This window comes from Plectrocnemia conspersa, unplaced genomic scaffold (genome assembly GCF_051122295.1).
Source record: "Plectrocnemia conspersa isolate PC_06_02 unplaced genomic scaffold, ASM5112229v1 ptg000012l, whole genome shotgun sequence".
Lineage (NCBI taxonomy): Eukaryota > Metazoa > Arthropoda > Insecta > Trichoptera > Polycentropodidae > Plectrocnemia > Plectrocnemia conspersa.
This window is the reverse complement of record NW_028277176.1, coordinates 28,898,759-28,916,927: the sequence shown is the minus strand read 5'-3', so window position 1 is coordinate 28,916,927 and position 18,169 is coordinate 28,898,759. Positions and strand designations below refer to the sequence as shown.

Genomic DNA, 18,169 nt, shown 5'->3' with positions numbered 1-18,169 from the left:
ATACCGATTCAACACCGCCACCCGATACTGACACCTGCATTTTAGGTTACTTGAATCTGATTTTAGCAAACATAAATGTATATTCAACATCATAACCTTATTGATTGATTGCAGGTCAAAGTTCGTGCGTCACATCGAGTTGAAGAGTAACGAGTGTCGTTAGCCGTAAAGTTTTGAATGTCAACTGACAATTTATAAGCGCCATATCGGACGCGAAACATTCGCCGAAAATTATAGCGTCACAGGTGAGCTAAGGGGAGCGGTATGACGACAAGGACTTAATTTAGCGAAACAAGCCTCGTATTTTCGGCTAACACTTTAGCGTAACAATTGCTTTAAAATGTGTGTTTGTACAATTAGCATATATATATATTTTTACTAGTGTAACAAGTATACTTACTAAACCACTAAAGGTCGAAAAATATCATATTACTTATAATACATATATGCGATGAGTTTCGTGTCATCTGCATGTTAGATTATTTTATTTATTTATTATATATTGACTATTAAATTCTAATATTTTTTGTGAATGACTTTGTCAAACTCTAAATGAGTATATTATATTATCTGGTAGCTTTAAGGCCGTTTTATTAATTACTCATTTTAAAAGAGCAATGTGTTTAAATAAAGACAATTATATTGTTCGAGAATGAGTTTATGATTTAGGCGTGAGCAGTGTCGCTTTCTCCATGGTCTCGTAAAAGTCCTTGTTTACGTTTTTGGAAGTCTGTGGTGATTTCTATTTCTGGGTGATCTTGTATTATTTGTAAAATACAATTTCTTTCTGTTGTTGATTCATAATGGGTTTGTGCACAAAATACTTTCAATCTTGGAATTATTACTTCGTTTTAATGAATGTGACACTAACACTAGGTCGCTGAAAATTATAATGAAAATTAAGAGTCACTGCTATACTCGTAAAGTCAATTAAGTAAAAAAAAACAGGAATTTACAACTCGATGCGTTGTCACACTAGGAATTTTTCCTTCTCCTGTAAATAACTCATTAAAAAAGAGTATAAAGACATTGAATTCCGGCCGTGACAGAATGTTGGTACATTGTTTTCTTAAAGCTGTCCTCTTTCGCCTTTATTCTTTAGACTTTATATCGATAACTTTGACATGAAAATCGAGCACGTATTACATAATTAGCCGCCTTCACTCCTGCGTGACGCTTTTATTTCATAAAAAGTGCTTCCGGCGTAATTTGCCCAGTCTCGTTTTAATTTTCCACTAGATTTACCCATCTGGTTTATGCGTGCCTGTTTCTGTCACGGTTACCCCGCCCGCGGATTTTTCCAGCCCCAGCTTATTATTCATTTTTATACGCAAACTTGGGCTTCATTTGCATGATGATAAAAGCGGGATGAATATGTATGTTTGGGCGAGATTGAGGATTACGGAGGCTGCAACCATCCATCCGATTTCCATTGGACGTAATCGCAATTTGAAAGTGTGTAAAAAACATTTTTTTTATATATACGACTTAATCGCAACATATTATGATCGTTTTAATTAATTATTATGATCAGACAGCTCTTTATTAAAATATTTGTGGACATACAGATATATTACATTTTACATTAGCAGTATATTTATTTTCAATTGTCAGGCATAATAACATCACACGTTAAAGAAGTGATCATCGCGTGCTTCTAAATTTCTGCCCTGTTGTTAGTTCAACGCTGTGAGGGATGTGCCGGTACGTGGAAATACAAAGAGCAGAATTGGTTTGTTGTTTTCGAGGTGTTACAAAGATTATTTTTTAATTGACTTTACTTTAATTTCTAAGACATAAAATTGACTTCTGCAAAAAATCTAGCTTGTCACAAAAAAAATATTAAAAATCATTTTAAAACTACTTTTCAAACGCTTTACAGAAATCGAATGAAAGTGTGTAAATAACTTTCATATGACTGTTTTATTTAATTTTTAGTTGTTTTTAAAATTATTATATAATAGTTTTATTTGCTCTAATTCTGACCTAAGTGTATTAGTTTGTTGTGAAGTTATTAGTGAGAGAAGCATAAATTGTTGTGTTGTGAAGTTATTAGTGAGAGAAGCATAAATTTATTTCGTCATATATGTTTTATTGTATAGGGTGAGAAATGATATATTTTCTTTAATTTATTTGGTCTGTTTTATAACTGAATTGCTTTGACTCTTTACATTATATTATAATGTCTTAAATCTATATATTTTAAATTATATGTTTGATGTTTGTTCTTCCCTTGCTCGTTAACAAAAATTGAAGTACTGTAAGAACTATTCTTGTGGCTTATTTACTGTCATTCCAAAGACAATGCACGTTACAAATTTAAGCTGCTCGAATCAATATTTTTCTGATAATAAAATATTCACTTCTAAATAACCATTATAACTAACCTGGTTATATCTGCTATTCCGTGAAAGCAAATTTCTAACAGAATAATAGGGTTGTCTTGAAGTTGCCAACCTAAAAACTTAGTTTTTGCTGTAATTCAGATGTATTAATTCAAATTACGTACTAAACAAATTTAAATAATAGTGAAAATTATGTGTTTATTACAACGTCAATAGCCCAATATTTTAATACTAGTTTTAGGCATTTTTGACATTCATAAAGTTTGTTAATAATTAAACCTATTACCTGTTTGTTTCAAATTCGTTTAACTTTGTCAAACTTGTGCTAGCACATAGTTTACTGCAGTTTTGCTAGGTTGTCATAAATTTTGTACTAGCTCAACTTTGACAATCTAAGATTATTGGTATAAAAGTGAAGTTTAACGAGTTGTAAGTCAACAGGTAACCTAACTCCGGCAAATAAAAAAATATATTTTATTGCTGCATTTCAATTATAATTTTAAACATGAAAATGTTTTGGATAAACATCCATGTGTTTTTCAACGTCGATAATTGCCATAAACCGTAAAATGTAGTTTTGTCTATTTAACGGAGTAGAATTACTTTTTTCTTTACAACTCGTTAAACTCCACTTTTAACACAAGTATCTAAGGTTGTCAAAGCTATGCTAACACATACACTAGTTTACTGCAGTTATGTTAGATTGTGTTAGCACCCCGTTTACGTCAGTTATGTTTGGTTGTGGCAACTTATCGTTTACAGCATTTATGCTATTTTTAAAACAATACATTTTTTTAAATTTATTTTTGCTTTGCAATTTATAATCGAAATATAGTTTTGTTTATTTGACAGTTATGTTACCTGTTTGCTTACAACTCCTAAAACTGTATTTTAACGCAGTTAAGTTAAGTTGTCAAATACTGGTACATAGCTTACTACAGATATGTGAAGTTGTGATTTATATTAAAAGCTTTTAAGAAAGCATGCATATTTTCAAACATCTGGCACTGATCCATCTTTCTTATGCAGCGATATAAAAGGTTGAAAAACATTTACTTTTTAAAAAACAAAGTCTTAAGAAATTTCTATTAATTACAATGAGTTTCACACTGTACAACTAATACATTTGGCACCGCTTCTTTTAACTATGATAGAAAAGCTTCAATGACCCAAAAGGAATTATTGTATACACCTCAAACTTTTTATATGAAAGTACGAATAAATACTCAATTATAATATTTACATTTACAAAAATAAAATTATTATTCAAATTGTGATTCAGGCATTTGATGGATTTTTGACAACGCGTCCGGGTTCTAGTGATCAGTGTAAGAACAAAATAAATTTATTCGTATATCTCCGGAAATAAAAAAAGCTTCCGTGACATAATACCATTCCGATGGGTAATTTAAAATTCATTGTGGGTTTATATTAAGGGTGGAAATAAATAATGATAGAAATAAATTCCTTATTCACCCCCGAACTGGGTGTGACTTTTGTAGCGAATACGTGATTCACATTCATAATTCCATCGCGTTTTAATATTTCACGCAACATCACATTCGATGGGTTTTTTAGTCAAATTAAAAATAAAATAGATACATACTTTTTCCATGAAATAATAAACACTTTATTGTCGTTGATAAGGAACCTTCAACGCAATCTTTACGTCGACTGTCTGAAGTTTCATCCGCAAGTTAAATTAGCTCAATTAACTGTCAACCCTAGCAAATTTGACATTTGACCGGTCTTTTATGAAATAATAATAATGCTAAGACGGACCTTTGTCCCTTAACGAACTCGGGTCGATCGAAGCGATTTTAAATTAACTCAATTAGTCAACGTCTCTCGAATGTCAATTAATCGCTATTTCGGTATTTTTACTTGGATTTTATAATAGAATGAATAAAAAAATTTGTATATAAACAATCGACTCTTTTTGTATCCAAAGTTTTAATGGCTGCTACTGGATTCGAAGACAATACCTGTCCTAGTTAAAATACATTCGTTAAAGGACCAATTAAATGAAATACAAAACAGAGTAGGGGAAAACGGGGAGAGTATAAATAGGGGGATGTAAAAACGGCAACAACGACTGCCTCAAAATGCGTTTATAATCGTATGGTATAAATGCTAAGCACGCGAGTTTATTTTAAAGTAACAAAAGTTTTTTTTAATTTGCAAATTTCAGATGTACAAATGTGTGCGATACATTAATATAATGATATTTATTTACAGGGCATAACAGCTTTACGGCAATGCACCCCTGCACGGAAAAAATAATAACATCAATGATTAGGCCACAATGCATTCACTAACTGCGAGTATCTGGATGAGAATAAATTACCTGTGAGTTGTCCAATACTTCTGTTCTTGCATGCGGTACTAAGCAATACTCTTGAACGTAACGTAGATTTTTAATCAAATTTAAGTTTTTTTTAAAATCCTTAATGAAATTTGTTTTAAAGATCATCGGTGAAAAGTAGACGAAAAGTATTTATTAACCAATCATTGTGTAATTTGGGGCGATAATATTATTTAATACAATTATTATACCTGTGGGCAAGTGCATGAGTTGCATAAAACCAGCAACAATGGAATTTATGGGTTTCGCTACCTGCCAAAAGAAACGGTTTTGCGCAATCTCTTGTGTTTGCATAAATTTTCTTAAAAGCCATATATTCATTCGTTATTTGTGCTGTTCACTGTTCACTAGACACTGTTTCACGTTATTTGCACATCCTTAACATTAGTTTTGCCTTTGCCTCTAAAATATAGGTAGGGCGTTTTTTTACTTGTCCCATATTTTTTTAAAACAGATCGTGCGGCACCTATTAGTTACTTTTTTTTTTTTTTTTTAATATTTCAGCTTTTTAAAATAGTCCAGAACTGTTGTATTTCTAACTGCCTAACTTTTGTTTTAAATATCACAAATGAATCTAAGTCAAGTTTTGAAGTTTATACATATTTCTACAAATTATTAAATTTATTTAGTAAAGGCCTAGGTATACGAGAAGCATTCTTTTGTATGCAGACGTTTTTCAGAGATGTTACGAAATTCGTAAATCGTTTACATCTGCTTCATAAAATTTGAGAAAACATTCAGTCGGATAAAACATATTAAGCTTATAAAATACATAAGTTCTATTGGGTTAGATGACAAATATTTAAGACTACTAAATAATTTGTAAAAAGCATTGAAGGAAAACAAACAAAAAATATTCCAATACCGAGAGGTGTCAGACAGGGATGTGTTTTTTCTCCTACTCTTTTCAATATATGTATGTACATTCTGTAAACATATTTAAAAAATAACTTTAGCGACAATAATGAATAAAAGTCGGTGATGAGACAATCAACAACGTTCGTTATGTTAATGATATGGCAATATTTTATTGACAACCCTTGACAACCGTTCAAAAATTAACAGAAAAAGTACAGACAGACGTCGCATCTTGCATATTGCTCCACAGTTAATCTGCATTTGGATATTACACTGTTTAAAAAATATAATAGCTAATCTTACCGATATTACTACAGATTTCTGATATAAGTGTATTAGTTAAAATATATTTAAACCAAATTTTGGTCAATAGGAGAGTGCAAAAACAATTATCACTTCTCAGAAGTAAAAATTCACGTCAAAAGCAGTAAAATCGTGTCGGCGCCGTTGAAACACCCTTGAATTTGGCCAAAAAAATGCATGTCATTTATTAAAATATTTTGAATCCTAATAAAATAGAAATATTAAAAAAAACGACTACTGACCCATAAAAAATCTGTAATTACGTCCCTGCCGTTAGTGTATAATGTGATGGTCGGTGCCAAAAGCAAAAGACACGGTTGGTGCTAAAATGTTTTCGTCATTAAAGTAACATGAACCTCATGTTATACATTTATTAAAATTAAATCATTGCTAATTATAAAGATTTTTGGAATCATCACAGATAGATATTTATTAGACAGTTCAAAAATATGTTTTTTTTTTACCACAAATCATCGCATTGGTCAGAAAATTATGAAATAAAAGAGACGTACACTTCACTCGAAGTCTAAGCGCGGTCGTACTGATATTATTTTTGTCCGAAATATACTTCAGATAGAACTTGACACTTCCATCTTCGACACTTCGCTTTCGACTTGGAATAAATGAGAGCTCAGGCGAACTAACACTAATCGGAGCTATGCCGAGACTACTCTTAGATCTTACGGAGGCCAAAAAAAGTAACCGCTTTTCACTTTTTACAGATCCAGCTAAGCGGTCCCCTAAATTCAAAGAATTCAACTCGATCTTTGAGACGACTTAAAGACTATGTGACGCAATATTACGGCAAAAACAATCACGTATGTATATATATACTTATAATTGCACAACTTATACGGTGAACTATAATTTATACTAAGAGTATATGCCGCAAAAATTAATATTGAAAACATGTAAAAAAATCTGTCTGTAATTCGGCACATATGCTACAAAGGATACGCCTTTAGGCAAAATATGGAAAATTGCAACTGTAATATGATGCAGGCCTTTAAAGCACGATCCATATAGCTGTAATGCATTGATGGAAATATTAGGTACACCCCTCAATCTAATTGAAAACCAGAAAACGACGCCATAGTGCGCTTGCGGTCTACATAGTTTTTAACGCCTGCGGCAAGTGCACGTCCGGATTTGAATAATTTACGGTCGTTCGCCTGGTATACGTTGTTGCAGTAATAGCGTTGTTCAGATCTTAGCGGTAATGGTTTACATTAGAGCCTGTAAGATACAATTAATTTCATAGTTCAAGAAGCTTCACGCTTTACTCGCTGCTGGCTCCAAAATTCGCCCTCCTAGAGAATATATTAACTGAAAATTTCTGATGTGTATTATTGCAATTAACGCGGTTTAGGGCCGCGATTCTTGCTATTCATACAATGTGCGCCGATAAATTTATGCTATACTGTTGTATGTGTTTGTAACTATAATAAATATGCAATATAAACACGGGTGGTTTTGCCGTTGTGGAAATTTATTAGCGGAACGCTGCCATTATTATTAGCTGCGCAATGTAAATGCCCTTTGTGTGATTGTTTTATATGCATGGGAAGCATTTAAAAGTACCCTTATATACATATGATGTGGGTAAGTGACGTTTTAATTATTGTGAAAATGATAAAGCATTATTATTATATTTTTTTTCAATCTATAAAACAGAAAATATATGTGTCTGTCTGTCACAAGATAGCGACGTGACATTTGCACATGTAATTCTGGCTGCCATTTCTAGGTTAGCTGTGGCTATAACGACTACGTGGCAATATGTACAGACAAGAAACTAAAAATGTTGCATAGCCAAGTATAATATAAAAATAAATAAATTAAATTATTTATAGTCAATAAAAAATGAGTTTAACTCTATACCGGGCGAAGCCGAGTAATAAAGCTAGTTTAATGTATATTTAGTACTATCAACTATTGCACGCAAACTGCGTTTGTATCAAAGAACCAATCATAACAAGATCAAGGATCAGCGATATAATTTAGACAATTGAAATGTACATTTAAATAAATTCTTTGTTCCATAAAAAGATTTTTTTGGGCGTTACAATAATAAAAATTGATAATTAAATACATATAAAAAGTGCTGAGTAGTTTTGCAATATGTAGTACTTCTTAACAAAATTAACTAAATAAAATTGTGTAAAAATTTTGAAGTAAATGTAATACTGATTTATTTATTATCATGAAAGGAGCATTGTAGATTAAAATAGCAAATTAATAGAAATTATTGGAATTCTGGTTATAAATAGATTTTGTGTTGGTATCATAATCCTAACTACACAGCAATTTGATTATTATATCATCAATCACACGAAAATTCCACAATGCGAATATTCTGAACAAAGATGATTGGCAAATATGTTTCACTTTTGATTCCAATTGCTTTATATTCTTCTCTATTCTTAAGTAAAATATTGTGTAACATTAGAAAGTATAAGTCTAGCATATCAATGTATATTACTAATATACAAATTGTAAATTAGTATTATAATGACATCTGTGATAAAAACAGACAATATTTTTTTTATTTATATTCATAAATATCATAGAGTAAAATATACATATATTAATTATCTATGATAAGAATTTTCACTGTGCGCAATAATCACTGAACCATGAACAATACACTTTCTAAAAAAATGTTGCTGCTTATGCATTAGTAATACTATTACAAAATTATTTTAAAATTTTGCTCATTAAAAAAAATACTAGTTATTCGGAAAGAATAATTTGTTCTCGCCACTCATGAGCCTCCGTGGCGCAATGGCTAGCGCGTTCGGCTGTTAACCGAAAGGTTGGTGGTTCGAGCCCACCCGGGGGCGATTCGTTTTTTTTAAATGTAAATATTTTTTATTTAATTATTATTAAATTATATATTTTTAATACTATATTCTAAAAAAATGTGTAAAGGGAGGGGCAGGGCGTTATTAATAGCATATTATTATTAACAAAGCTAGCACAAGTTAAAAAATTATATGGTTGAAAAAGTATTTTTATATTTCACCGTCATATTTGTGTCAAAAAATATTATTTTTATTTAAATCAATTAGAACAATTATATATAAGATTCAAAAAATATTATTTTTATAAAAATAATATTGGGCCAACGACACCCGGTGTTCCCAAGCGGTCACCCATCCAAGTACTGACCAGGCCCAATGCTGCTTAACTTCGGTGATCGGACGAGAACCGGTGCTTTCAGCATGGTATGGTCGTTGGTGACTGCTTGACTTTTATTATATATCTTAAACACGTGACATATTATATTTACTATATGTATATATAATTTTCTAAGCTTCCTGTTTCGAACGGACACGCTTCAAAATTTAAGCTTACAATGTTAATGGTATTGCTTTTGTATGGTCGATCATTACACCCGAATTTTTTAATTCTTTTGTTTTTAATTAGAGTTTCTGGCTGTCGACCAATAAAAAATCAACATTGAAGTATAAAACAAGATGGCCGGCAACAACGTGACAGTTGTTTATAAAAATAATTTTCATTAATTTTACATAGGTGTGTTCGATTTGATTGAATAAAAATATTCGGATAGCAGATAAACTATATAGAAACGAAAAATATAATATATACATAATGTGAGTGAGGGTTAGAAGTATAAAATGATTAAACTATATAAATAATATAAAACATAATCTTGGTAATGAAGTATTCAAGTTTTGAGTTTTGTCGACGGGCTCCGAGACTGAAAAGTGAGGTTTTTGATTTGCAATATATCAAGATTATAATTACTTCTGTAAATAAATAAATAAAAACGGTAAGAGCTTTACACAATAGTTAAGAAACATTATATTCTTATATATAATAAGTACCAAGAAGTTGGACGTTAGCATTTTACAGCATTTATAGTTAGTATTTATAGTTAGTAAATATCGTATATTGGTATTAGATACATATTTGGATTACGACCATGAATACAACTTATATTCTTGAATCGTCTTGAATTTATATAATTAACTTAATTTTCCTCATCGTATATAATGAAATTCTTATCGTACCTATGTTACGGATTTTTATTATTTTTTTCATATTGTCATTTTTCTTATAGAACATCTAATTTCACAATGTTTAGTATGTTATTTATAAAACTAAATACTTGCAAGTAATATGAGAAATAATGTATGTTGTAGATATTGAGTTGATAATGAAATGTATTGATACATTTTTTTTGTATTGTATTCATACATAATTTTTAGAGCGGCTTATGATGTTGCTCTGATTGAAATCTTTGTTCGAGCATTAAAATACTTTTATAATTGCAAAGTATGTGAATTTTAATATAAACTTATGTTTAATTATTATAGCTAAAGTAGCTGAATTATGACAATTACTTTACTTTTCGTTACGATGTGTCCAAATTCCTTATCTACGTTAATGGTTTTTATCCATTTTTGTTCTATTGGATCATTTTTCATAAAGAAAGGCCAAATTCAAGATATATACTAGAGAAAAGTTAGTATATTCTTTATAAAACAAATACATATAGATAATAAATAAAGTGTAAATGTACATACTTGGTGAATTTCATATATTAGCATAAATCATATTCCATATTAAGTCATGATTCTGTTTATTAAAATATATATTTGGATTATGGTAAAGAACACAACTTAAGTACTTGAATCGTCCATTGATAAACTTAAATTGAAATAATTAACTTAATTCTGTAAAATTATCATATATCTGTTAAGGATTTTAAGTATTTATTGTTCTATGCGAGCAGTTTTATTAAGAACGGCCATGTTCAGTATGTACAGTTTAAGTAAACTTAGTATGTTATTCATAAAACTTAATACTCGCAGATAATATGAGAAATTAGTACTTAGTTTGTATTACTCAAAAGTCATTTGAGTAAAATTTTGATTTGTTTTGTAAAATATTTGTATTTCTTTCTACGTTACGATCAAAAACACAAATGATATATCTAAATAAACTATTGACCAACTTAAATTAGTAAAATTAATTAAAATCATAACCAAAATGCAATCTGTAAGTGAAGGGACATAGAAATGAAAGCAATTTCATGCTTAGAGTGAAAATGTTACATTTGTATGGACTAAAAGTAATATATTGTACGCTTCATTTCAGAGTAAAGTTTGTATCTATGTATGTACATATATGAATAACAAATCAGTTAAAGTGGTTATTATATTTTAACCCTTAATTATCAATGTTGTATTTATAAAGTGGGAAGTACAAGCGTTTGTCCCATACTTAATCATAACCTAAAACAGCAATCATAGTGTTGTTACAGTATTAATGTTTCAATATATAAAATACTTATTGATGTATAGATCTTACAGATCTATAGAAATGATATGCAATCCAGAAATGTTAATACCTCTTGCATCATTTAGTATCTGATCTTTAACTGGTCCACTGTGATTTGTATATGTTTCAGTAGAGTGACCAGACGTCATTGTCCTACATTTAATTCCTTTGTCTCACATTGCAAACTTGTTAACTTATTCTATGATATACTAACTAAAATTGAAACTGATAACTATTTTTGAAGTAGTTGCATAAATAGAAAATTTAAAGAAATCAATTAACACTTTTGAAAGAGATGGTTGGAACAAAAAAGTATTATTTAAATCCAGTGTTGATAGATTGTATCAAAAATGTATCCAATATTAAGACATTCGTTCATATCACTATAAACACATTGATTGTTTTAAGCGAATTAGTCTTAAAAATGATCTTCATTGAAAAACTGTAAAAAAGTTTTGAATAAGTTTCAAACTGTTATGATGAAGTAGATTTACTTAATGCTGACAATGAAGAAAGATTGTATGTTAAAAATATATTGTTACTATAAAAATAAACTTGTGGAATGAACAAAAAGTATTAACTGATAAAAAATATACAGAAATATTTAATGGCTTTGAAAAGAACTCCGTCGCGGGGTGAGCGTCCCACATTCCATTAAATAACATTTGGTCACTATATGTTATAGGCAAAGAGTTAATTTCGATAATGCATACATTAATTATTCAATGTTTGCACTGTCAATCCATTTCAGTTACAATATATATAAAATAATTTATAAACAATGTAATTGGGTATTGTATGCACTCACTGTACAGGGTTTATCAAAGTATTCAAAATATTTTATTATATTTATATAAAAGGAGAAACCATATTAAAAAAAATCAAAAAACTTGAATAGAACATGGCAATGGCTGATTTAAAATATAAAAAAAAATGTAAATTATTTTTTTAATTACATGTATTAAAAAAAAAAATTTTAACAAATTATTATCAAGAAAAATCTAAAATGTAAAAAAATATACAGTTTTGCAAAATTATTTTCAATGAATATAAAATATACCTTTAAAGAAAATAATGTTATCGTTTTTGATCACATTGTTTTAATAAAAAATGAGCATCAGATAAATAAATCTATGTATGTTCAATAAAAAATATTAGAATGAGCAACATTTTATTTGTAATGTGACCTTAAACGAATAATTTGTGCATTCAAATAAATAAGCGCTGGTGTAGCTAAAGACCGAAGTTAAGCAGCATTGGGTCAGTCAGTACTTGAATGGGTGACACAACGAGTGTCGTTAGTCATAACGTGATAAGTTATTATTTAGCTATAACTGTTGGACAGGCTAGGAGCGAGTGAGCGGTAGCGAGCGGGCGTTGGTCAGAACAGTGAACACTCCATGAATAACTCTCTTCAACGAATCTAGTAAAAAGGAGAATTATATAAATTGGCGTCAAGATTAACCTTACATAAATATTTTAAAATACTTATTGCATATTTAAATTAATAAACTCAAATAAATTTATTACAATAATATATTAGATCAAATATTGCTTAATATTTATAGGTTTAATAGGTATTTGTGTAAAGTAAATATTATTGATAATTTATATAATCCTCTTTTTAAATATATTCGTTGAAGAGAGTTATTCACTGTTCACTGTTCTGACCATGGCTCACTCGCACCTAACCTATCAAATATATTTTTGATTATTAGCTCTACAATTTTTTTTGGATGGACGGTTGATCAACTTGACGCATTATGGCCAACGACACCCGGTGAGTCATTATTATTTTTTTATATTTTCATTTGTTCATTCTATTATTACATTTAAAGCAAAGGTTTACCAAATAAATTTTCACAACGCGCAGTTTTGTATATTTCTTAAGAGAAAATATCTTTTCCATCTACCAACGTAGCAGTAACTCAAGTAAGTGTAAGTGTAAAATACTTTTTCGAGTACTTATAAGGTTGCTGACTGTTATATTCTAAGTAATCGGAATCTGGAAACGAAATAAATGTCATGGGATAGTGATGTACTTTTCCACGATCGCGTAACAGCTTTTCTCTTTGTAAAATGGCATATTAATGAATCTCTGATGATTTTAAGCGATTTTTACTAATGTGTGTTCTTACTTTCATTCTTAGAATAAGACACGAATACGTATTATTTAATTATTTGCTTGTTCTTTAATGTCTCTAATTAAATAAAGTAAAGCAAGGTATACTTTACTCTTCTGAGAATGAAGTATTGACACATCTCTGACATCAATGATTTCGTGTTTACGTGGAATTTGTACAAACATCCTTATTGATTGGTAGAATTTAGATTTCAACATACAAAAAAATCATTCTACTTGTGACCGACGTTAACGTTGAATATATGAAACGAAATTTAATCCTGAATCTAAATATAACCCACTCGATTTAATGGAAGCTGTAAAAGTCCAAATATGCTACTCTTCAATTTTCCGAAAGGGTTCGCCGCTTACGAATTTATCGCAAAGTGCAGTTAGCAACGATTCCAATTAACCGGATCGGTACTACGCCCGAAGTTCAAAGTAGCTAAATTGGTATGTCGAACACGATGGATTTTCAAATTTAGCTGCCGTTTCGCGGTGGGCGTATATCATCCCTTTCTGGGCGCGTACTATCTCGGCCTCGAGTCCGGCAATAATATTTGCATAATCTTATTTCGCCCCGGGTTCATCCCCCGTTTATTGCACGGCAGACCGAAGGCGTTGCCAGCGCAGCGCCGCGATAATATCAGCTTTCGCAGGCAACACAGAAAATAAAATTGAATTTCATAACAGTATATCATCGCCGTGGAGGAATTCAGTTTTCTGATACTTAAAATAACGACTTTTCCACCCCAGGGGTATCAGAGTGCAGCTGAAATTTTGAGGCGTCCATCATGCTTTACATTTAATGTTCCAGTAAAGATACGTATGGTGAAACAAATCCATAACATATGTATGTATACCAATAAATAATAAACTAAATCAGCACTGTAATAATATTTCAGTTGTTTAGAACAATGATTCTCATACTAGAGGTCGTGGACCCTAGTGAGAATCATAGCCTAATATAATCAATTTTTGTATGTTTTGGTATTAAAATATTTAAAATTTATTACTGTTACATAAATCTTAACCAAACCTATTAACTTGATATTGAATCGCGATAAAAAATATTTATTACGATTCTATGTTTTCACGCCTAGTTTTGCGCGTGCAAAAACAATAGATAGAATTTTTCAACGCCCAAACAACAAAGAAGGCTTTGACAAACGGCTCTGTGAACTTTATATTTTGCTTTGTACCCGCCGGTGATTCATGGCCGCTATTGAACGAAACGTTCGACCATCGAAACAAGGCGGGCCGTTCGAAAAATTCCCACACGCAAAACTAGGTTCATTTATTTTATTTATCGCGGACAGAAAGTTGGAATATGCTGTTTAAACTTTCGCCAGGCTCGAATCGAACGTCTGCCGTCGATAAGATGTAAAGACCAACTTAAATTTTGTTCGGCGACGGCGCCTAGAATCTGATCAACTCCCGATTGGATGCCGTCAAAGGGGTGTAAGGTTAAATACGCGGAGAAAAACTATCACTCGAGTGAATAAAATCAATAAAAATACTGTAGTCAAAAATGAAAAATTATTCTCAAGCACCGCTTCGCATTCGAAAAAATGGCATATGTTAGACCAATCACAAAAATATCACAATCATCAATCGTATAGATATGTTTTAAAACAAATACGTTGCTATGGTTTGGCTAAGCAATAAACATGGTAAATCGGGTTATTTTTATGGTCAAATAATTAAAATAAAAACAATACTGTCAATACCTGTAATACAAGTGATTCCGGTGTTGATTGTTTTACTTTCTCTCGGTAAAACCGGTATCAAAAACTCCAGTCTTATTACAATCCCTTGTGGCCAGCAACTAATAACATTGTCACTGTCGTGAATTCTATAAAAAAATGGCTTGTCATTTCTATTTTTTACCGTGGTTATTTATTACCATTAGTTAACTTAAAGGTAAATCATTTCCCCTCTTTTTATCAAACAAGCCATTATCATTATTAGAAAGACTTTCAAATCGATTATTAAAAAGACAATATATTCTATAAATAAAAATATTTGCAATTCATTACTTTTATTCAATATTATATTTTTTATTAACAAAAGTTTTGTATTACGATCTAGCTGAAGAGAACCTAACTCGCCAACGACCATACCATGCTGAAAGCACCGGTTCTCGTCCGATCACCGCAGTTAAGCAGCATTGGGCCCGGTCAGTACTTGGATGGGTGACCGCTTGGGAACACCGGGTGTCGTTGGCCCATATATATTTTTATTATTTTATATTTTTTATTAACAATGGTTTTGTATTGTGATCTAGCTGAAGAGCACCTAACTCGCCAACGACCATACCATGCTGAAAGCACCGGTTCTCGTCCGATCACCGCAGTTAAGCAGCATTGGGCCCGGTCAGTACTTGGATGGGTGACCGCTTGGGAACACCGGGTGTCGTTGGCCCCTTATATATTTTTATTATTTTATATTTTTTATTAACAAAAGTTTTGTATTACGATCTAGCTGAAGAGAACCTAACTCGCCAACGACCATACCATGCTGAAAGCACCGGTTCTCGTCCGATCACCACAGTTAAGCAGCATTGGGCCCGGTCAGTACTTGGATGGGTGACCGCTTGGGAACACCGGGTGTCGTTGGCCCCTTATATATTTTTATTATTTTATATTTTTTATTAACAATAGTTTTGTATTGTGAACTAGCTGAAGAGCACCTAACTCGCCAACGACCATACCATGCTGAAAGCACCGGTTCTCGTCCGATCACCGCAGTTAAGCAGCATTGGGCCCGGTCAGTACTTGGATGGGTGACCGCTTGGGAACACCGGGTGTCGTTGGCCCCTTATATATTTTTATTAATTTTATATTTTTTATTAACAAAAGTTTTGTATTACGATCTAGCTGAAGAGAACCTAACTCGCCAACGACCATACCATGCTGAAAGCACCGGTTCTCGTCCGATCACCGCAGTTAAGCAGCATTGGGCCCGGTCAGTACTTGGATGGGTGACCGCTTGGGAACACCGGGTGTCGTTGGCCCTTATATATTTTTATTATTTTATATTTTTTATTAACAATGGTTTTGTATTGTGATCTAGCTGAAGAGCACCTAACTCGCCAACGACCATACCATGCTGAAAGCACCGGTTCTCGTCCGATCACCGCAGTTAAGCAGCATTGGGCCCGGTCAGTACTTGGATGGGTGACCGCTTGGGAACACCGGGTGTCGTTGGCCCTTATATATTTTTATTATTTTATATTTTTTATTAACAATGGTTTTGTATTGTGATCTAGCTGAAGAGCACCTAACTCGCCAACGACCATACCATGCTGAAAGCACCGGTTCTCGTCCGATCACCGCAGTTAAGCAGCATTGGGCCCGGTCAGTACTTGGATGGGTGACCGCTTGGGAACACCGGGTGTCGTTGGCCCCTTATATATTTTTATTATTTTATATTTTTTATTAACAAAAGTTTTGTATTACGATCTAGCTGAAGAGCACCTAACTCGCCAACGACCATACCATGCTGAAAGCACCGGTTCTCGTCCGATCACCGCAGTTAAGCAGCATTGGGCCCGGTCAGTACTTTGATGGGTGACCGCTTGGGAACACCGGGTGTCGTTGGCCCCTTAATTATTTTTTTTAATTTTATATTTTTTATTAACAATAGTTTTGTATTGTGATCTAGCTGAAGAGCACCTAACTCGCCAACGACCATACCATGCTGAAAGCACCGGTTCTCGTCCGATCACCGCAGTTAAGCAGCATTGGGCCCGGTCAGTACTTGGATGGGTGACCGCTTGGGAACACCGGGTGTCGTTGGCCCCTTATATATTTTTATTCGTTTTATATTTTTTATTAACAATAGTTTTGTATTGTGATCTAGCTGAAGAGCAGCTAACTCGCCAACGACCATACCATGCTGAAAGCACCGGTTCTCGTCCGATCACCGCAGTTAAGCAGCATTGGGCCCGGTCAGTACTTGGATGGGTGACCGCTTGGGAACACCGGGTGTCGTTGGCCCCTTATATATTTTTATTATTTTTTTAATTTTTATTAACAATAGTTTTGTATTGTGATCTAGCTGAAGAGCACCTAACTCGCCAACGACCATACCATGCTGAAAGCACCGGTTCTCGTCCGATCACCGCAGTTAAGCAGCATTGGGCCCGGTCAGTACTTGGATGGGTGACCGCTTGGGAACACCGGGTGTCGTTGGCCCCTTATATATTTTTATTATTTTTTTTATTTTTATTAACAATAGTTTTGTATTGTGATCTAGCTGAAGAGCACCTAACTCGCCAACGACCATACCATGCTGAAAGCACCAGTTCCTGTCCGATCACCGCAGTTAAGCAGCATTGGGCCCGGTCAGTACTTGGATGGGTGACCGCTTGGGAACACCGGGTGTCGTTGGCCCCTTATATATTTTTATTATTTTATATTTTTTATTAACAATGGTTTTGTATTGTGATCTAGCTGAAGAGCACCTAACTCGCCAACGACCATACCATGCTGAAAGCACCGGTTCTCGTCCGATCACCGCAGTTAAGCAGCATTGGGCCGGGTCAGTACTTGGATAAGTGACCGCTTGGGAACACCTAGTGTCGTTAGCCCCTTAATATTTTTAATAATATTTTATTTTTTATTAACAATGGTTTTGTATTGTGATCTAGCTGAAGAGCACCTAACTCGCCAACGACCATACCATGCTGAAAGCACCGGTTCTCGTCCGATCACCGCAGTTAAGCAGCATTGGGCCCGGTCAGTACTTGGATGGGTGACCGCTTGGGAACACCGGGTGTCGTTGGCCCCTTAATTATTTTTTTTAATTTTATATTTTTTATTAACAATAGTTTTGTATTGTGATCTAGCTGAAGAGCACCTA

General features: G+C 32.6%; 1 long non-coding RNA gene, 15 other non-coding genes and 1 pseudogene across 16 annotated transcripts; 16 read left to right on the top strand and 1 right to left on the bottom strand.

Moving 5' to 3' along the window:
- Window positions 1-173: 173 nt before the first annotated feature.
- On the top strand, window positions 174-6,659 carry LOC148228852 (uncharacterized). The gene is made up of 3 exons (XR_015811781.1): window positions 174-245; window positions 4,584-4,694; window positions 6,594-6,659. It is a non-coding gene; the product is annotated as an uncharacterized LOC148228852 (long non-coding RNA).
- A 1,982-nt stretch (window positions 6,660-8,641) lies between these two features.
- Window positions 8,642-8,714, top strand: TRNAN-GUU (transfer RNA asparagine (anticodon GUU)). The gene has a single exon. It is a non-coding gene; the product is annotated as a tRNA-Asn (tRNA).
- Window positions 8,715-8,993: 279 nt separating this feature from the next.
- LOC148228850 (5S ribosomal RNA) lies at window positions 8,994-9,112 on the bottom strand. Its single transcript, XR_015811833.1, has one exon. It is a non-coding gene; the product is annotated as a 5S ribosomal RNA (ribosomal RNA).
- Window positions 9,113-15,412: 6,300 nt separating this feature from the next.
- Window positions 15,413-15,531, top strand: LOC148228849 (5S ribosomal RNA). Its single transcript, XR_015811828.1, has one exon. It is a non-coding gene; the product is annotated as a 5S ribosomal RNA (ribosomal RNA).
- Window positions 15,532-15,608: 77 nt separating this feature from the next.
- Window positions 15,609-15,727, top strand: LOC148228848 (5S ribosomal RNA). Its single transcript, XR_015811827.1, has one exon. It is a non-coding gene; the product is annotated as a 5S ribosomal RNA (ribosomal RNA).
- A 78-nt stretch (window positions 15,728-15,805) lies between these two features.
- On the top strand, window positions 15,806-15,924 carry LOC148228847 (5S ribosomal RNA). Its single transcript, XR_015811844.1, has one exon. It is a non-coding gene; the product is annotated as a 5S ribosomal RNA (ribosomal RNA).
- Window positions 15,925-16,002: 78 nt separating this feature from the next.
- On the top strand, window positions 16,003-16,121 carry LOC148228846 (5S ribosomal RNA). Its single transcript, XR_015811826.1, has one exon. It is a non-coding gene; the product is annotated as a 5S ribosomal RNA (ribosomal RNA).
- Window positions 16,122-16,200: 79 nt separating this feature from the next.
- Window positions 16,201-16,319, top strand: LOC148228845 (5S ribosomal RNA). Its single transcript, XR_015811825.1, has one exon. It is a non-coding gene; the product is annotated as a 5S ribosomal RNA (ribosomal RNA).
- A 77-nt stretch (window positions 16,320-16,396) lies between these two features.
- LOC148228844 (5S ribosomal RNA) lies at window positions 16,397-16,515 on the top strand. Its single transcript, XR_015811824.1, has one exon. It is a non-coding gene; the product is annotated as a 5S ribosomal RNA (ribosomal RNA).
- Window positions 16,516-16,592: 77 nt separating this feature from the next.
- Window positions 16,593-16,711, top strand: LOC148228843 (5S ribosomal RNA). The gene has a single exon (XR_015811823.1). It is a non-coding gene; the product is annotated as a 5S ribosomal RNA (ribosomal RNA).
- A 78-nt stretch (window positions 16,712-16,789) lies between these two features.
- LOC148228842 (5S ribosomal RNA) lies at window positions 16,790-16,908 on the top strand. Its single transcript, XR_015811830.1, has one exon. It is a non-coding gene; the product is annotated as a 5S ribosomal RNA (ribosomal RNA).
- A 79-nt stretch (window positions 16,909-16,987) lies between these two features.
- On the top strand, window positions 16,988-17,106 carry LOC148228841 (5S ribosomal RNA). Its single transcript, XR_015811822.1, has one exon. It is a non-coding gene; the product is annotated as a 5S ribosomal RNA (ribosomal RNA).
- Window positions 17,107-17,185: 79 nt separating this feature from the next.
- LOC148228840 (5S ribosomal RNA) lies at window positions 17,186-17,304 on the top strand. The gene has a single exon (XR_015811821.1). It is a non-coding gene; the product is annotated as a 5S ribosomal RNA (ribosomal RNA).
- Window positions 17,305-17,383: 79 nt separating this feature from the next.
- LOC148228839 (5S ribosomal RNA) lies at window positions 17,384-17,502 on the top strand. The gene has a single exon (XR_015811819.1). It is a non-coding gene; the product is annotated as a 5S ribosomal RNA (ribosomal RNA).
- Window positions 17,503-17,581: 79 nt separating this feature from the next.
- On the top strand, window positions 17,582-17,700 carry LOC148228838 (5S ribosomal RNA). The gene has a single exon (XR_015811789.1). It is a non-coding gene; the product is annotated as a 5S ribosomal RNA (ribosomal RNA).
- A 78-nt stretch (window positions 17,701-17,778) lies between these two features.
- On the top strand, window positions 17,779-17,897 carry LOC148228837 (5S ribosomal RNA; annotated as a pseudogene).
- Window positions 17,898-17,975: 78 nt separating this feature from the next.
- Window positions 17,976-18,094, top strand: LOC148228836 (5S ribosomal RNA). The gene has a single exon (XR_015811818.1). It is a non-coding gene; the product is annotated as a 5S ribosomal RNA (ribosomal RNA).
- The last annotated feature ends 75 nt before the right edge of the window (window positions 18,095-18,169 follow it).